Consider the following 19131-nt stretch of genomic DNA (forward strand, 5'->3'; position numbering starts at 1 on the left):
TACCAGAGCACCCCCACAAGCAGTCAGGGAGTACACATAATACCAGAGCGCCCCCACAAGCAGTCAGGGAGTACACATAATACCAGAGCGCCCCCACAAGCAGTCAGGGAGTACACATAATACCAGAGCGCCCCCACAAGCAGTCAGGGAGTACACATAATACCAGAGCGCCCCCACAAGCAGTCAGGGAGTACACATAATACCAGAGCGCCCCCACAAGCAGTCAGGGAGTACACATACACTGCACTAATGTAGAATCCACACTACAAATATCAGACATTAGGGAATAACACAAGTCACAATACAGACAGGAGTGAGGTCTTGACCCCAGGAGCTACAGGCTGAGAACATGGCTAAAGAGCCGTCACTAGACCCCTGTACACCTGTATACTGTGGCCCAGACTTTTTAGTGAAGGGACTGGAGTGATAACAGTGGGGAAAGCAGCGCTCTGTGTGTAGAGCCGGACTGCCCCCATCACTACAGTAGGACTACAGAGCCTGGCTCCTTCCTCACACGTGACTGGTCACATGGTCATGACATCATCACAGGTCCTTTCCCCCTTCCACCTGCCATGTCTGAGGCTCACGCTGCAGTGTCCGCCTCGGGGCTGTGCGCGGTGTCCCTGCTCTGCTGCCTCACCCTGGCGTGTTCTTACGTGGGCAGCTTGTATGTGTGGAAGAGCGAGCTGTCCAGGTAGAGTAGCGGGTCCGGCGGAGGGAGCCGCATCCCCGGCTGCAGCACCTGCTGTGTGTGACACCTGTCTGTTTCCTGTCCCCAGAGATCACCCTGCGGTCATTAAGAGGAGGTTCACCAGTGTGCTCATCGTGTCCTCCCTGTCCCCTCTGTTTCTATGGGTTTGGAAAGAGTTAACAGGCTTCAAGGTAAATACAATAGTGTGTGGTGACCACCTCTGCCGTCTGCCCCGCCGGAGGTCCGTCACCGCCTCTGCCGTCTGCCCCGCCGGAGGTCCGGCACCTCCTCTGCCGTCTGCCCCGCCGGAGGTCCGGCACCGCCTCTGCCGTCTGCCCCGCCGGAGGTCCGTCACCGCCTCTGCCGTCTGCCCCGCCGGAGGTCCGTCACCGCCTCTGCCGTCTGCCCCGCCGGAGGTCCGGCACCGCCTCTGCCGTCTGCCCCGCCGGAGGTCCGGCACCGCCTCTGCCGTCTGCCCCGCCGGAGGTCCGGCACCGCCTCTGCCGTCTGCCCCGCCGGAGGTCCGTCACCGCCTCTGCCGTCTGCCCCGCCGGAGGTCCGTCACCGCCTCTGCCGTCTGCCCCGCCGGAGGTCCGTCACCGCCTCTGCCGTCTGCCCCGCCGGAGGTCCGTCACCGCCTCTGCCGTCTGCCCCGCCGGAGGTCCGGCACCGCCTCTGCCGTCTGCCCCGCCGGAGGTCCGGCACCGCCTCTGCCGTCTGCCCCGCCGGAGGTCCGGCACCTGCTCTGCCATCTTTCCTGCCGGAGCGCCTCCTCTGCCGTCTTCCCTGCCGCAGCGCCTCCTCTGCCGTCTTCCCTGCCGCAGCGCCTCCTCTGCCGTCTTCCCTGCCGCAGCGCCTCCTCTGCCGTCTTCCCTGCCGCAGCGCCTCCTCTGCCATCTTCCCTGCCGCAGCGCCTCCTCTGCCGTCTTCCCTGCCGCAGCGCCTCCTCTGCCGTCTTCCCTGCCGCAGCGCCTCCTCTGCCGTCTTCCCTGCCGCAGCGCCTCCTCTGCCGTCTTCCCTGCCGCAGCGCCTCCTCTGCCGTCTGCCCCGCCGGAGCGCCTCCTCTGCTGCCTTTCCCCGCCGGAGCGCCTCCTCTGCTGCCTTTCCCCGCCGGAGCGCCTCCTCTGCTGCCTTTCCCCGCCGGAGCGCCTCCTCTGCTGCCTTTCCCCGCCGGAGCGCCTCCTCTGCTGCCTTTCCCCGCCGGAGCGCCTCCTCTGCTGCCTTTCCCCGCCGGAGCGCCTCCTCTGCCGCCTTTCCCCGCCGGAGCGCCTCCTCTGCCGCCTTTCCCCGCCGGAGCGCCTCCTCTGCTGCCTTTCCCCGCCGGAGCGCCTCCTCTGCCGCCTTTCCCCGCCGGAACGCCTGCCGGTAACACTTCTCTTGTCTGTCATGCTGCAGCGCGCCGTCACCCCCTTGACGGTCTATTCTGCTCAAGTGCAGAAGTATAACGATTGCAGACACTGTATGTTTGCAGCAACAGCCTTTTGTCTGTGATACTTCATCTTCCTACAGGGTTTTTTCTTTTGCAACTATTTTGTTTTTTTGTTTTTTTTTGCCCCTTCCAAGAAATTGCTCCACTTTCTCCTACATTAGAAACTCAGCGTGTGCAATTCTGTGTTCTCTCTAGACAGAGGCAGCCATACTTTCTCTCATGGGTTTCCGCTTAGACGGGATCTTCACAGCAACCTTGTTACCGCTGCTCCTTACCATGGTAAGACGGGACGTCACGGCACTGGCAGCCTCACGCTTCATTTTCATGTTGCATTTATCACCTTTTCTTGTCTTCAAATGCAGATTTTGTTCCTTGGCCCTCTGGTCCAGCTGTCTCTGGATTGCCCGTGGGGTTTTCTTGATGGCTTGAAAGTTGCTTTTGGTAAGTATTTCTCTCTGAGTGCGACCATGGCACTAATGTAGGGACACTCTGTATGGCACTTTCATCCTGGGTCTTTTTTTTTTTCTTGTCCTTGCTTGCAACCTGCAGATCCCTGTTTCTGGATGCTCTGTTTCACTGACATGCGATATGGCTTCGTAACCAGGTGATTGTGCCTCTTACAGAGGAGTTGGTCTTTAGAGCCTGCATGTTGCCCATGTTGGTACCATGTACTAGTCCAGGCACAGCTATTTTTACGTGTCCACTATTTTTTGGCATTGGTAAGTATAGAATTATATAAATGTAGTTCCATTTACATATCTTTTCTGTTGCAAATTTTCAGATTTGTCCCACAACACACACGTTACATTGATTAACCCCTTACCCCCAAGGGTGGTTTGCACGTTCATGACCGGGCCCTTTATGAGGTAATAACTCTGAAACGCTTCCATGGATCCCGGTGATTCTGACATTGTTTTCTCATGACATATTGTACTTCATGTTAGTGGTAAAATTTCATTCAAATAACTTGCATTTATTTGTGAAAAAAACGGAAATTTGGCGAAAATTTTGAAAATTTCGCAGTTTTCCAACTCTGAATTTTTATGCCCTTAAATCACAGAGGTATGGCACACAAAAAACTTAATAAGTAACATTTCCCACATGTTTACATCAGCACAATTTTGGAACCAAAATTTTTTTTTTGTTAGGAGGTCATAAGGGTTAAAAGTTGACCAGCGATTTCTCATTTTTCCAGCACCATTTTATTTTTACGGACCACATCACATTTGAAATCACTTTGAGGGGTCTATATCAGGGGTCCCCAACCGCCGGTCCGCGGCCCAGCACCGGGCCGCTGCAGTGCCCTTGCCGGTCCGCGGACACAAGGGGAGCCAGGGGCGGTCAGTGGCGTAGCGGGGGCTGGGGCTGCGCGCAGCAGTTCTTAGCGGCGTGTGTAGCGGCGGCCAGGGAGCGATCCAAGCAGCTCCGCTGCCTGCAAGAGGGAATAGCAGGAGCGGAGCTGCAAGGACCCGTCCACTGCGTCCAGCTTCCTGCCCGCCGCCCGCGCTTCCTGTCTGACTGACAAAGAGAGGAGCGCGCCGCTGCTGTGTCAGAGCGAGGAAGCGCGGGCGGCGGGCAGGTGAGAGGAGAGACGTGGTGTCTGTGTGTATGTATAATGTGTGTGTGTGTATGTATGTCTGTCTGTGTGTGTACATGTATGTCTGTGTGTGTGTGTTTGTCTGTGTTTGTGTAGCCTGGCCCTGCAGGAGATGGGGACATGAGGAGAAGACCGTGATGGGGAGAGAAGGCCATGAGGGGGTAATGGGAGAAGGCCATGATGGGAGTGATGGAGAGACGGCAGTGATGGGGTGAAGGCAATGATGGAGAGACGGCAGTGATGGGGTGAAGGCAATGATGGGGAGAAGGGAGTGATGGGGTGGTGGCAATGATGGGGAGAAGGGAGTGATGGGGTGAAGGCAATGATGGGGAGAAGGGGTGATGGGGAGAAGGGAGTGATGGGGTGAAGGCAATGATGGGGAGAAGGGAGTGATGGGGTGAAGGCAATGATGGGGAGAAGGGGGTGATGGGGTGAAGGCAATGATGGGGAGAAGGGAGTGATGGGGTGGTGGCAATGATGGGGAGAAGGGAGTGATGGGGTGGTGGCAATGATGGGGAGAAGGGGGTGATGGGGTGAAGGCAATGATAGGGAGAAGGGAGTGATGGGGTGAAGGTAATGATGGGGAGAAGGGAGTGATGGGGTGAAGGCAATGATGGGGAGAAGGGGGTGATGGGGTGAAGGCAATGATGGGGAGAAGGGGTGATGGGGAGAAGGGAGTGATGGGGTGAAGGCAATGATGGGGAGAAGGGAGTGATGGGGTGGTGGCAATGATGGGGAGAAGGGAGTGATGGGGTGAAGGCAATGATGGGGAGAAGGGAGTGATGGGGTGAAGGCAATGATGGGGAGAAGGGAGTGATGGGGTGAAGGCAATGATGGGGAGAAGGGAGTGATGGGGTGAAGGCAATGATGGGGAGAAGGGGGTGATGGGGTGGTGGCAATGATGGGGAGAAGGGAGTGATGGGGTGGTGGCAATGATGGGGTGAAGGCAATGATGGGGAGAAGGGGGTGATGGGGTGAAGGCAATGATGGGGAGAAGGGAGTGATGGGGTGAAGGCAATGATGGGGAGAAGGGAGTGATGGGGTGAAGGTAATGATGGGGAGAAGGGAGTGATGGGGTGAAGGCAATGATGGGGAGAAGGGGTGATGGGGAGAAGGGAGTGATGGGGTGAAGGCAATGATGGGGAGAAGGGAGTGATGGGGTGAAGGCAATGATGGGGAGAAGGGGGTGATGGGGTGGTGGCAATGATGGGGAGAAGGGAGTGATGGGGTGGTGGCAATGATGGGGTGAAGGCAATGATGGGGAGAAGGGAGTGATGGGGTGAAGGTAATGATGGGGAGAAGGGAGTGATGGAGTGAAGGTAATGATGGGGAGAAGGGAGTGATGGGGTGAAGGCAATGATGGGGAGAAGGGGGTGATGGGGTGAAGGCAATGATGGGGAGAAGGGAGTGATGGGGTGGTGGCAATGATGGGGTGAAGGCAATGATGGGGAGAAGGGAGTGATGGGGAGAAGGGGGTGATGGGGTGAAGGCAATGATGGGGAGAAGGGAGTGATGGGGTGAAGGTAATGATGGGGAGAAGGGAGTGATGGGGTGAAGGCAATGATGGGGAGAAGGGGGTGATGGGGTGAAGGCAATGATGGGGAGAAGGGAGTGATGGGGTGGTGGCAATGATGGGGAGAAGGGAGTGATGGGGTGAAGGCAATGATGGGGGTGATGGAGCACTCATTCAAAACCTATGGTGAGTTGAGTCACATTATAAATGTTATTTAATTATAAGTATGCACTGCTACACTACAACCGTGTACATAGCCCCGCTCCCTTATGACCAAAGCCCCGCCCCTGCCACACCTCCATCCCCGCCCTGCCGCGCCATGGAAGAATGGTCTTGCTTGAAACCGGTCCCTGGTGCAAAAAAGGTTGGGGACCACTGGTCTATATGATAGAAAATACCCAAAAGTGACACCATTCTGAAAACGGCACCCCGTAAGGTGCTCAAAACAACATTCAAGAAGTTTATTAACCCTTCAGGTGCTTCACAGGAATTTTTTGAATGTTTAAAAAAAAAAAAAATGAACATTTAACTTTTTTCACAAAAAAATTACTTCAGGTCCAATTTTTTTTTTATTTTACCAAGGGTAACAGGAGAAATTGGACTGCAAAAGTTATTGTGCAATTTGTCCTGAGTACGCTGATACCTGATATGTGGGGGAAACCACTGTTTCGGCGCATGGCAGAGCTCAGAAGGGAAGGAGCGCCATTTGACTTTTTCAATGCAAAATTGGCTGGAATTCAGATGGGATGCCATGTCACGTTTGGAGAGCCCCTGATGTGCCTAAACAGTGGAAACCCCCCCACAAGTGACCCCATTTTGGAAACTAGACCCCTTAAGGAACTTATCTAGATGTGTGGTGAGCACTTTGAACCACCAAGGGCTTCACAGAAGTTAATAACGCCCGGGCGTGAAAATCATATTTTTTTCCACAAAAATGATGTTTGCCCCCAATTTTTTATTTTCCTAAGGGTAACAGGAGAAATTGGACCCCAAAAGTTGTTTTGCAATTTGTCCTGAGTATGCTGATACCCCATATGTGGGGATAATTTTATTATTTTTCCCTAACTAACGGGGTGATAACGGGGGGTTTGATTTACTATTTATGGCGGTTTTTATGTTTGGCAGCTGTCATATGCTAAATAAAAGACGCTTTTTATTGTAAAAATAGTTTTTGCATCACCACATTTTGAGAGCAATAATTTTTCCATATTTGACCCACCGAGTCATGTGAGGTCTTATTTTTTGAGGGACGAGTTGACATTTTTTATTGGTACCATTTTCGGGCATGTGACATTTTTTGATCGCTTTTTATTCTGTTTTTTTGGACGCAGAATGAACAAAAACCAGCATTTCATGAATTTCTTTTGGGGGTGTGCGTTTACACTGTTCCGCGTGTGGTAATATTGATAAAGCGGTTTTATTCTTCGGGTCAGTACGGTTACGGCGATACCTCATTTAGGTCTTTTTTTATGTTTTGGCGCTTTTATGCAATAAAAACAATTTTATATAAAAAATAATTATTTTTGCATCGCTTTATTCTGCAAGCTATAACTTTTTTATTTTTTCGCTGATGACGCTGTGTGGCAGCTCGTTTTTTGCGGGACAAGATGACGTTTTCAGTGAAGCCATGGTTTTTATATCAGTCTTTTTGATCGCGCGTTATTGCACTTTTTGTTCGGCGGTATGATAATAAAGCGTTATTTTTTTGCTTTGTTTTTTTATTTTTTAAGGGGTTTCGCTAAAGAGGTTAACAAATGGGACAGTTTTATAGGGCGGGTCGTTATGGACGCGGCAATACTAAATATGTGTACTTTTATTGTTTTGGGTTTTTTTTTTATTTCTAAAAAATGAATTTATTAGGGTTTTTTTTTTTTATAAATTTACTCTGTCGCCTCATTGGGGGACACAAAACCATGGGTGTTATGCTGCTGTCCACTAGGAGGCGACACTATGCATAATCTGAACAAGATTAACTATGGCTCCTCCTCTGCAGTATACACCCCTGGACGGCGTCCGCCTTCTCCAGTTTTTGCTTAGTGTCGCAAGGAGGCACACCTTTTTTCCGTTTTTCTTTTTCGTCCGGATACAGATTTTTAGGGGTGCCCAGTTGAAGTGGAGATGGCTATTCCCCATGTCGCTCCTTCCACAGTCCCTCGGGTACTGGTCCGAAGTTGAGACCCCTCTCCTTCCCCAACCCCTTTGGGGTCTGGGTTGAGGTCGAGGCGAGGATGAAGACCCCCTGACGGTGACAGACGCACCCTCCCTAATGCCCCTCAGGGGGCATTAGGTTGAGACACCTCAGGTAGAGTCGGTGAATAGGTAGCAGTCTGCACCAGGGACCCCAGACCAGCTGTGGGATCCTGCTGGGGCCGGGGGAGGGTGCAGGCAGACATGGAACAGCAGAGACAGGGCTCCCTGCGCCCCGTCTCTGCAGCAGCAGCGGCCTCATAGCGCCTCACAGGGACCCCTAATCAGGAACCGCTACCCCTGCTGCCCCCACCGCGAGCCAGTCGCCCATTCCGGGGGGGTCTGGTGCAGATCCGACCCCCTCCCGGACTACCGCGCCGCCCTGGAGCCCTTCTGGGCATCAGATCTCTACTTGAGACCGCGGCTTCGGCCTAGCTGAAGCCGCCGCCTTTTCTCCGCCCGCCCCCCGGATGACTAAAATGATACTCTATAGTGTCAGAGGAGGGGTGGATCGAGGCAGAAAGGGCGCGTTTTTACATAGCCCAGCACGCCCTTTTCAGCTCTCCGCCCCAGCTCTCCGCCCCCTCCTTTCTCTCCTCAGCGTCCCGGTGGCCATTTTTTGGCTGCAGGCCATATCCCACAACGGACGCATGCAGCAAGCAGGAGAACCACAGCAGTCTCCGGGGGGCACAGAACTGTAAATTGGCGCTGGACCTAGGAGCACACTGGTGGGGTAAGATCACAGCTGGGTTCTCTTTACTCAGCTGTGAATCCATATTACCTATACGGCTCTCTGTGAGTTCCTCTGCGTAGCCACACCTGTAGCATCCCTGAGAGCCAGCGTCTGTGCACTATGCCAGGCTCAAGAAAGAGAACCAGGCAGGACTGTTTCTATGCATTCTGCACAGCCTGCAAAACCACTCTCCCCAGTGGCAGCACGTAGCCGCACTGCCGGGATTGCATCCAGAACTCTGGGTCAGAACCCCAGGGAGTCCCTACCAATGCTTCAGTATCAGATACCATGCCGGAATGGGCTACTCAGATGTCACAGTCTATGACACAGTCCATAGATAACTTAACCGCTACATTGCTGCAAGCTCTGCAGGGTTGTGGCTCTGCTGTGAACATTACCCAGCAAACGGACAACTTGTCTCAGGAACATGCTGTTTCCGACTCTCACAGACGTAAACGGACCCACAGGTCGCGATCACCTGCGTCGTCCTATAGCACACGGTCAGCCCCCCCAGGGAGAGGCACCGTCATTCCAGGTCACCTAGGCAGTCCCCTATCAGTGACAGACAATACAGTTCTCCACAGAGATCCCCTACCACAGAGGACCTCCGCCCCACATCGCCCACCAGGGAATGTCTTAGCGATACACAGGATTCGGAAGGCATCTGTGACTCCGACTCAGACAACGAAACGGAGAGGTCTGTGGTACCTTGTCCCCCTAGCAATACAGCGCTAGTTGAGGACATAATTTCTGCCATCCATCAGGTGCTGGAAATTTCAGATCCAGCCTCGGAAGCCCCAGGACATAAGATTTGCTTTGAAAGTGTTCTGAAACCGCCTAAGGTCTTCCTTAATCACCATGAGTTTCAAATGATACTTACTAAGCAGTTTTCGCAGCCCGAGAAAAAATTTGCCAATTGCAAATATCTGGAAGTGAAGTAACCCTTCTCTCAGAAGGACACCAAAGTGTGGACAGATCCCCCCCCCCCCCCCCACGGTATCTAGACTAGCAGCACAGACCATACTCTCACTGCCAGATGGCTCAACCCTCAGGGACGCAGCAGACCGCCAAGTAGAACGCACGGCTTGTTCCATTTTCGAAGCGGCAGGGGCCTCCCTAGCCCCTGCTTTTGCTTCAGTTTGGGCGGCCAAGGCCATCCTGGCTTGGGCCAAAAAACTTCAGGAGGGGCTTCAAGCTTCAAGTCCCGGGCTCTCGGACCCAGCGGTAGTAGCAGTCTACATGCTTCATGCAGCCCTAGACTCAGCAAGAGGTCTAGCGGGGATAGCGGCAAACGCCATTACGATTTGGCGTATCCTCTGGCTGCTGGAATGGAAAGCGGATGCGGCCTCAGAGAAGTCCCTCACCCATCTTCCGTACCTCAGTAGAAGGCTTTTCGGCGAAAAGTTGGACACAATGATATCCAATGCCACTGGGGGTAAGAGTACTTCTCTGCCTCAACTGAAACCTAAACGCACGTTTAAACGGCGAAACCAAACAAGATTCCGATCTTTTCGGAATTCTTTGGTCTGGTCCGTCTCACGCCCAGCGCAAAATTGTAACCGCTCTCCACGCAGGGACAACTCACGGACGGCGCCGAGACCGGACAGGATTTGGCAGTCAAAAGCAGGCCAAGCGAAACCCATGGGAGGAAAACCTCAGAACTTCGCTTCATCATGACTCACGAACTCCGGAAGACATCCCACCAGTAGGCGGGCGACTTCTACTCTTTCAGCAAGTCTGGCTGCCTATTACAGAAGACAGGTGGGTCAGGGAAATAGTGTCTTCCGGATACAAGATAGAGTTCACTTCCACTCCACCAAACCGGTTCTTCCTCTCTACTCCACCAACACCACCAGACTAGGCCCGTGCCTTTCACCAAGTGGTCTCCTCTCTCCTTCAAGCATGAGTCGTAGTACCAGTACCCGCGAACGAAAGATTCCGAGGGTTCTACTCCAATCTATTTGTAGTTCCCAAGAAAAGAGGCAGCGTCAGGCCCATACTAGACCTAAAACAGCTCAACAAATATGTACGGGTCCGTCATTTTCGCATGGAGTCCTGTTTTGAATGAGTCACCGAGGAGGAAAAAACAAAAAGCAAGCTAAGCCCAGAAAACTGGAGAGGTTGGTAACTAGCGGATTGCAGACCCCTGATCCTGTCCACAACAACTAGCAGTAGCCGTGGAGTGTGACTACGGAGGTCCTAGACGCCTCGTCACGGCCGGAGAACTAAATAAGCCTAAAGAAAGAAAGGGGAAATCTAAACTGCCCCAGAGCAGACCCCAAAGCAGTAGACAGCCCCCAACATGTATTGTCGGTGAAACAAGAAGAAAACACAGACACAGATAGAAAGATAGGCTGAGCAAACGATGGGGCCCTCACTAACTAGAAAGGACAGGAAAGAAAAGCTGCTGTCTGCAATCACGCAAAAAACCCTGCCAAAAAAAATGTCCAACACGTCTGATAGAAAAAGGCCCTGAAGTCGCTAGACTTCAAATCACTATATCAGCACTCAGGTATATTCTGAAGACAGAGCAAAAGAGATCAGCTGATCAGAGACAAAATGCGGATTCAGCCCAATCCCAGCCAGGGCTGGCTGAACACAAAAACTAAGTAAACCAAACAAAAACTCATATGAACAATAGCAGAGAAAACTTAGCTTTCAGAAGGCAGGAACCAAACTGGAAGCCAGAAGCCACAGTCAGGAAAAATCACCAGCAAGAAACTAGGGAGTTGGCTGCCTTAAATCCAATCAGAAACTCCTGATGTCCAATCACAGTCCTCTTCCTCAGGTGGCCGGTCTCTGCCATTTAGATCAGCTTCATTACCTCCCTTCACCAACAGAGGGAGTCCAGATAGAGAACTCACTACTCCTCTGTCAGCACAGCCAGCTCCATAACCCTCACCAGAAGCCAGAGGCAAACCCGAAAATGAGCTCACAACAGCACCCGCCCCCTTGAGGAGGGGTCACCGAACCCTCATCCACGCCACCGGGCCGATCAGGATGGGCCCGATGAAAAGCACAAACCAATCTATCGGCATGAATATCAGAGGCAGAGACCCAAGAATTGTCCTCCTGGCCATAACCCTTCCACTTGACCAAATACTGGAGTCTCTGTCTAGCCAGACGAGAATCCAGTATTTTCTCTACCTCATTTTCCACATTACCTTCAACCAATACAGGGTCAGGAGGTGCAGCCATAGAAACTACTGGCTCAACATATCCCTTCAACAGCGACTTATGAAACACGTTATGGATCTTAAACGTAACAGGAAGAGCCAATCGAAAAGAAACCGGATTAAGAATCTCCAAAATCTTGTAAGGTCCAATAAATCTTGGCATGAACTTTGGAGAAGCCACCTTCATAGAGATATTCTTTGACAACCAAACCACATAACCCACTTTAAACCGGTGACCAATGGTCCTATGCCGGTTAGAAAACCGCTGGGCCTTTTCCTGGGAGAGAGACAACTTATCCACTACTTGGTCCTAAATCTGCTGCATTCTCTGTACCACAGTGTCAACACCTGGGCAGGCTGAAGATTCCACTTGCCCTGAAGAAAATCGAGGATGAAACCCAAAGTTACAGAAAAAGGGCGACATCAAGGTGGCAGAACTAGCTCTATTATTTAAAGCGAATTCGGCCAAGGGCAAAAATGAAACCCAATCATCCTGATCAGATATAAAACATCTCAAATAGGACTCCAAAGTCTGGTTTGTTCTCTCCGTCTGCCCATTGGTCTGAGGGTGAAACGCAGAGGAGAAGGACAACTGAATTCCCAGCTTGGAACAAAAGTCTTTCCAGAATCTGGAAACAAACTGAACTCCTCTGTCCGATACAATGTTCTGAGGAATCCCATTCAACCGAACCACCTGTTGTAAAAACAAGGGTACCAACTCTGAGGAAGATGGCAACTTTGGTAGTGGTACAAGATGGACCATCTTAGAGAATCTATCACAAATCACCCAGATAAGTCATTCTCTGAGAGACAGGATGATCAGAAATAAAATCCATTGAAATATGGGTCCATGGCCTCTTAGGCACCGGCAAGGGCATCAACAACCCACTAGAGCGAGAACAGGGTTTAGACCGGGAACAAGTTCCACAGGACTGCACAAAATTCCTGACATCACGAGAAGGCGGGCCACCAAAAAGACCGACTCACCAAATCTCTGGTGCCAAAAATACCTGGATGACCAGCCAATGCGGAGCAATGAACTTCAGACATCACTCTCTTCCTCCACTGGTCAGGAACATACAATTTTCCCATAGGACAACGCTCAGGTTTGTCCTCCTGGAATTCTTCCAGAGCACGTCTCAAATCGGGCGAGATGGCAGAAAGAACTACCCCCTCACCTAGGATGGTAGTAGGCTTGGTCACAATAGGAGAATCAGCAAAGAAACTCGTAGAAAGGGCGTCTGCCTTAACATTCTTAGTGCCTGGAAGAAAGGAGACCACAAAATCAAAACGTGTAAAAAACAAGGCCCACCTAGCCTGTGTAGGATTCAAGCGTTTGGCCGACTCAAGGTAAATCAAATTCTTGTGGTCAGTGAGGACCACAACTTGATGTCTAGCTCCCTCCAACCAATGTCTCCACTCCTCAAATGCCCATTTCATGGCTAAGAATTCCCGATTCCCCACATCATAGTTGCGTTCAGATGGGGAGAACTTTCGGGAAAAGAAGGCACAGGGATTCATTTTAGACGTCACCGGATCTTTTTGGGACAAAACAGCTCCTGCACCAATCTCTGAAGCATCTACCTCCACCTGAAAAGGAAGTGAGACATCAGGTTGCCGCAAAACCGGAGCAGAAGTGAACCTCCGCTTCAGCTCCTGAAAGGCCGAAACAGCCTCTGAAGACCAATTCAGCACATCAGCACCCTTCTTAGTTAAATCAGTCAGTGGTTTAGCAATACCAGAAAAATTGGCTATAAATTTACGATAAAAATTAGCAAAACCCTAAAACTTCAGGAGAGCCTTCAAAGAAGTGGGCTGCAGCCAATCATAAATGGCCTGTACCTTGGCCGGGTCCATTTCAATAGTTGACAGAGACAAAATAAATCCCAAAAATGAAATCCTCTGTACACCAAAAAGGCACTTTGATCCCTTAACATACAAGGAATTCTCCCTCAAAATCCGGAACACAGTCCGAACATGTTCCACATGAGAATCCCAATCCCTGGAAAAGATCAAAATATCATCCAGATAGATGATCAAAAACTTATCCACAAAGTCCTGGAAAATATAATTCATGAAGGATTAGAAGACAGAAGGGGCATTAGTGAGCTCAAAAGGCATCACCAGGTACTCAAAATGTCTCTCCGGAGTATTAAACGCCGTCTTCCATTCATCCCCATGCTTGATGCGAATAAGATTATACGCCCCCCTGAGGTCAAGCTTAGTAAACCAGCAAGCACCTTTGACTCTGGAGAAGAAATCAGGGGTAACGGATACTCAAATTTAACCGTAATTTTGTTGAGGGAACGATAGCCAATACAAGGCCTTAATGAACCATCTTTCTTGGCCACGAAAAAAAACCCAGCACCTAAGGGCGAAGAGGATGGTCTAATATGACCCTTCTCCAACGACTCCTTAATATGAGATCGCATAGCCTCGTGTTCGGGTATAGATAAATTGAAAAGTCGACCCTTGGGAAATTTACACCCAGGTCTCAACTCAATTGCACAGTCATAACTCCTATGAGGAGGCAAAGACGCAGACTTGCTCTCACTAAATACATCATAAAAATCAGCCAAATAGTCAGGAACATCATGCGACTGGGGAGAGGTGGAGAAAACAGGAGTGTCACTAAGAGCACACCGACAACCCCAACTCACCACAGACACAGATTTCCAATCCAAAACCGGATTATGGATTTGCAACCAGGGAAAACCCAGAACAATGGTATCATATAAATTATGCAACACCAAAAATCTGCCATTTTCTTCGTGGTCTGGGGCGACCCGCATTATCACCTGGGTCCAAAACTGAGGTTTATTCTTCGCCAAAGGAGTAGCATCAATACCCCTCAAAGGAATAGGTGTCCGCAGAGGTGTCATAGGAAAACCACAACGTTTAGCAAAATCCAAGTCCATTAGATTCAAGGCCGCTCCTGAATCCACAAAAGCCTTCACGGAAAATGTGGATAAGGAGCAGATCAGAGTAATTGCCAAAAGAAACTTAGGTTGTACACCACCCACAGCAAATGTGTGTGCAAAACATTTCTCTCGTTTAGGGCAGACAGAAATAACATGAGAGGCATCTCCACAGAAAAAACACAGCTTATTACGCCTTCTAAACTCCTGACGTTGCGCCCTAGACAAAACTCCATCACATTGCATAGGTTCAGACATTTGTTTAAAATGTGGCAGCGCCTCCCGTGTAGTCTTGCGTTCACGTAAACGCCGATCAACTTGAATGGCTAATGACTAGAGTTGAGCGAAACAGGTCGAAAAATTTCAAAAGTCGCCGACTTTTGGCAAAGTCGGGTTTCATGAAACGAAACCCGACCCTAGGATGAGGTCGGCCACGAGGTCGGCGACTTACGCGCCAAAGTCGCGTTTCAAAAGTTTGTTTTGCGCTCTTTTACAGCCAATCAGGATCCACGGACACTGTGGACAACGTGGTGACATAGGCAAGGGTCCCCAAAATCTTTCAGAAGGGCATGCAAGTGATTGGCTTGCTTTGGTGGGCGTCACAGGGGGTATAAAAGGGTGTGCACGCCGACCGCCATCTTACTTCTGCCGATCTCAGTATAGGGAGAGGTTGCTGCTGATTCTGTAGGGAGAGCGTTAGGCAGGGAAGAAGACAAAAAAACTGCTTCTGCTGCTAGCAATTTGGCCTGCACAACACACAAGTCACTGTGTGTGCAGTGCAAGGGGAGGCTATATTGTGGTGTATCAGTGGTGTTGGTTGTTGGGCTGCCTTTTAAGGCTTCCTGACAGGCTGGCATTGCTGTTTACCCACTGCTCCGCAAACTGCTTTTTTAAAAGCAATCCAATCTCCCTTATCCTGTAGTCACTTTGGTCACAGCTGTGCCATCGAGCCTGTCACATAGCGCTCAGATATTCATTGGGCCTCACACAATCCACAAGTGTCCAGTGTCCAAAAGTGTGCGCAGAGATTCAAAATCTCCCTTATCCTCTCGTCACTTTGGTCACAGCTGTGCCATCGAGCCTGTCACATAGCGCTCAGATATTCATTGGGCCTCACACAATCCACAAGTGTCCAGTGTCCAAAAGTGTGCGCAGAGATTCAAAATCTCCCTTATCCTCTCGTCACTTTGGTCACAGCTGTGCCATCGAGCCTGTCACATAGCGCTCAGATATTCATTGGGCCTCACACAATCCACAAGTGTCCAGTGTCCAAAAGTGTGCGCAGAGATTCAAAATCTCCCTTATCCTCTCGTCACTTTGGTCACAGCTGTGCCATCGAGCCTGTCACATAGCGCTCAGATATTCATTGGGCCTCACACAATCCACAAGTGTCCAGTGTCCAAAAGTGTGCGCAGAGATTCAAAATCTCCCTTATCCTCTCGTCACTTTGGTCACAGCTGTGCCATCGAGCCTGTCACATAGCGCTCAGATATTCATTGGGCCTCACACAATCCACAAGTGTCCAGTGTCCAAAAGTGTGCGCAGAGATTCAAAATCTCCCTTATCCTCTCGTCACTTTGGTCACAGCTGTGCCATCGAGCCTGTCACATAGCGCTCAGATATTCATTGGGCCTCACACAATCCACAAGTGTCCAGTGTCCAAAAGTGTGCGCAGAGATTCAAAATCTCCCTTATCCTCTCGTCACTTTGGTCACAGCTGTGCCATCGAGCCTGTCACATAGCGCTCAGATATTCATTGGGCCTCACACAATCCACAAGTGTCCAGTGTCCAAAAGTGTGCGCAGAGATTCAAAATCTCCCTTATCCTCTCGTCACTTTGGTCACAGCTGTGCCATCGAGCCTGTCACATAGCGCTCAGATATTCATTGGGCCTCACACAATCCACAAGTGTCCAGTGTCCAAAAGTGTGTGCAGAGATTCAAAATCTCCCTTATCCTCTCGTCACTTTGGTCACAGCTGTGCCATCGAGCCTGTCACATAGCGCTCAGATATTCATTGGGCCTCACACAATCCACAAGTGTCCAGTGTCCACAAGTGTCTGCAGAAATTCAAAATCTCCCCTGTCCTATAGACACCTTGTACCTTGTTTTACATTATTATATAGTTTGTTGGATTTTGTCTACATTTCTACCAAAAATGAGGAAGGCTGGTGGAAGAGGCCGTGGAATTGGGCGGGGGTTGGCAGCTGGTAATGATGGTGTTGGTGGTGGATCTGATGGTAGTGGCAAGAGCAAAATAGGACCGAATGCAGGAGGTGTTGAGCCTGCGTCATCGTCTGGCTACATAAGGCCTCGAACGCTTAGTTTTCTAGGAGTTGGCAAACCGCTTTTAAAGCCAGAGCATCAGGAAAAAGTTTTGTCTTACATTGCTGACTCAGCCTCCAGCTCTATCGCCTCCTCTTCTTCAGTTGTAAAAAGTAAAAGCACTGAGTCGTCATTGGAGGCTCATGTTCATGAACCACACCTTTCCTTGTGTCCTTCACCCCAACCAAGATTGAAGGATGACGCAGGCCATACTACTGATTACTCCATGGAGCTGTTTTCACATACCATGCCTGGATTATCAAGTCAAATGGTGAATTACCCAGGCCAAGATGAATCTGACATGGAGTGCACTGATGCACAGCCGCTGATGGATGATTCTGCTGGTACATTCACTCAGAGCACTACATTGTCCTCGCAGTGTACAGAGCCAGATTCTGACCCTGATGAGACTCGGGTGCCCCTTCCCGCACACTATACCACCATACACGGTGACACAGAGGAAGGTGCACATGACATAGAAGAGGAGGTGATGGATGACCCAGTTGTTGACCCAGATTGGCATCCATTGGGGGAAGAGGGTGCTGCTTCCAATAGCTCAGATGAGGAGCATCCACAGCAGACATCGACATCGCAACAGCTGTTATCTGGCAGGCCCATAGCACTCCAAAGACAGGTTCCAAACATGAAAAGAGTTGCTGGACAGCTTGTCCAGAGGGTCAAAAGATCACAGCGTGCTAGGCCGCAAAATGTCTGCCAAAGTAGGAAGAGTGCAGTGTGGCACTTTTTTGAACAAAATCCTCATGATCAGGCCAAGGTTATCTGTAAGAAGTGCGCAAAGACCTTTAGCCGAGGGAAAAATCTGAAAAATTTGAATACCAGTTGCATGCTTAGACATTTAACCAGCATGCACTTGCAAGCGTGGACACAACACCAAACCTCAAGTGCCACATGTGCAACTGATCACAACGAAGGTAGTCAGCAACGCTACATTGTTTCCCCCACTGTTAGCCCACCGGTTAGCACAGCAGCAAATGTTGAGGTGTCGTTGCAAGGCCACAGCAGTCAGGGAATCCCACTGTTATATCAACGAAAGACTGATTCTAGGCCATCAGAAAGAACACCAACTCCATCACCATCATCAACCCTCTCTCAGTCCGCCCTGTCCACCGCTACTTCCACCATATGCAGCTCTCAAGTCCAGCTCACCCTCCCAGACACTATGAGTAGGTCAAGAAAGTACTCAGTCTCTCATCCGCGTACACTGGGTTTGAACGCCCACATTGCCAAACTAATCTCGTTTGAGATGATGCCCTTTCGGTTGGTGGAAAGCACAGCTTTCCGCGAACTCATGGCCTATGCAGTACCACGCTATGACCTACCCAGTCGCCACTTCTTCTCTCGCAAAGCCATCCCAGCCCTCCACCATCATGTGAAAGACCGCATTGTCCATGCACTCAAGCAGTCAGTGAGCGGAAGGGGCACCTCACAACTGATGCATGGTCTAGTCGGCATGGCCAGGGCCGTTACGTGTCCATCACTGCGCACTGGGTTAATGTGGTGGATGCAGGGTCCACAGGGGACAGCGGTGGTGGGACAGTGCTGCCTAGCCCACGGTATAGGAAACAGTTGGCTGTAGGCGTTCGACCCTCCTCCTCCTCCTCCAGAAGCGAAAGCTCGTCCACAGAGCGCATTCGTACGAGCACTCCATCTGCAGCTGCCACTGTTGCACACGATGTGTCCCCCTATCGAGCAGCTAGTGGAAAGCGTCAGCAGGCTGTGTTGCAGATGATGTGTTTGGGCGACAGACACACCGCCGAGGTGCTGGCTGAGTACTTGAAGCGACGAACTGAGTCATGGCTGGGCAGTGTACATCTTGAGGCAGGCAAGGTAGTTAGTGATAATGGCCGTAATTTTGTGGCAGCCATAGCCCTTTCAAAACTCAGCCACATACCTTGCTTGGCTCACACCTTGAACCTGGTGGTGCAGTGCTTCCTCAAAAATTATCCGGAGTTAACAGCCCTGCTCCAGAAGGTGCGAAGACTGTGCGCGCACATCCGCCGGTCGCCTGTACACTCCGTTCGTATGCAGAAGCTGCAGCGATTGCTCCACCTTCCCAACCACCGCCTCATTATCGACATTGCAACAAGGTGGAACTCCACCCTGCACATGGTGGAGCGGCTGTGCGAGCAGAGGCAGGCCATAATGCATTTGTGGGAGGATACACGGCCAGGCACTTTGAGAGCAGACATGGAGTTGACAGGTGTGCAGTGGTCAAAGCTGAAAGACCTCTGTAAAGTCCTTCAGTGTTTTGAGGAATGCACACGGCTGGTAAGCGCAGACGCCATCCTAAGCATGAGCATCCCACTTATGCGTCTGCTCATGCAAACTTTGACGCACCTTAAGGAGCAGGCGTCTGCAGCCAATGTTGATGAGGAGGAAGAGGAGGAGGGAATCCTTGATGACATTCAGCCATTGTCTGCTCAGGGACCTCTCCTGGACGAGGTGGAGGAAGAAGAGGAGGAGGAGGATGATGATGGGGATGATTACTTAGGGGAGGAGGATGCATCTCGTGGGGCAAGTGAAAATGTTGGCGTGGCAAGGT

General features: G+C 50.9%; 1 pseudogene; it reads left to right on the forward strand.

Annotated features, from left to right (window-relative positions):
• Positions 1 to 393: 393 nt before the first annotated feature.
• LOC141092347 (CAAX prenyl protease 2-like) overlaps positions 394 to 19131 on the forward strand; it is a 37528-nt pseudogene continuing 18790 nt past the window's right edge.

Source organism: Dendrobates tinctorius, unplaced genomic scaffold (genome assembly GCF_039654945.1).
Source record: "Dendrobates tinctorius isolate UK_male_01 unplaced genomic scaffold, ASM3965494v1 ptg000059l, whole genome shotgun sequence".
NCBI classification, from domain to species: domain Eukaryota; kingdom Metazoa; phylum Chordata; class Amphibia; order Anura; family Dendrobatidae; genus Dendrobates; species Dendrobates tinctorius.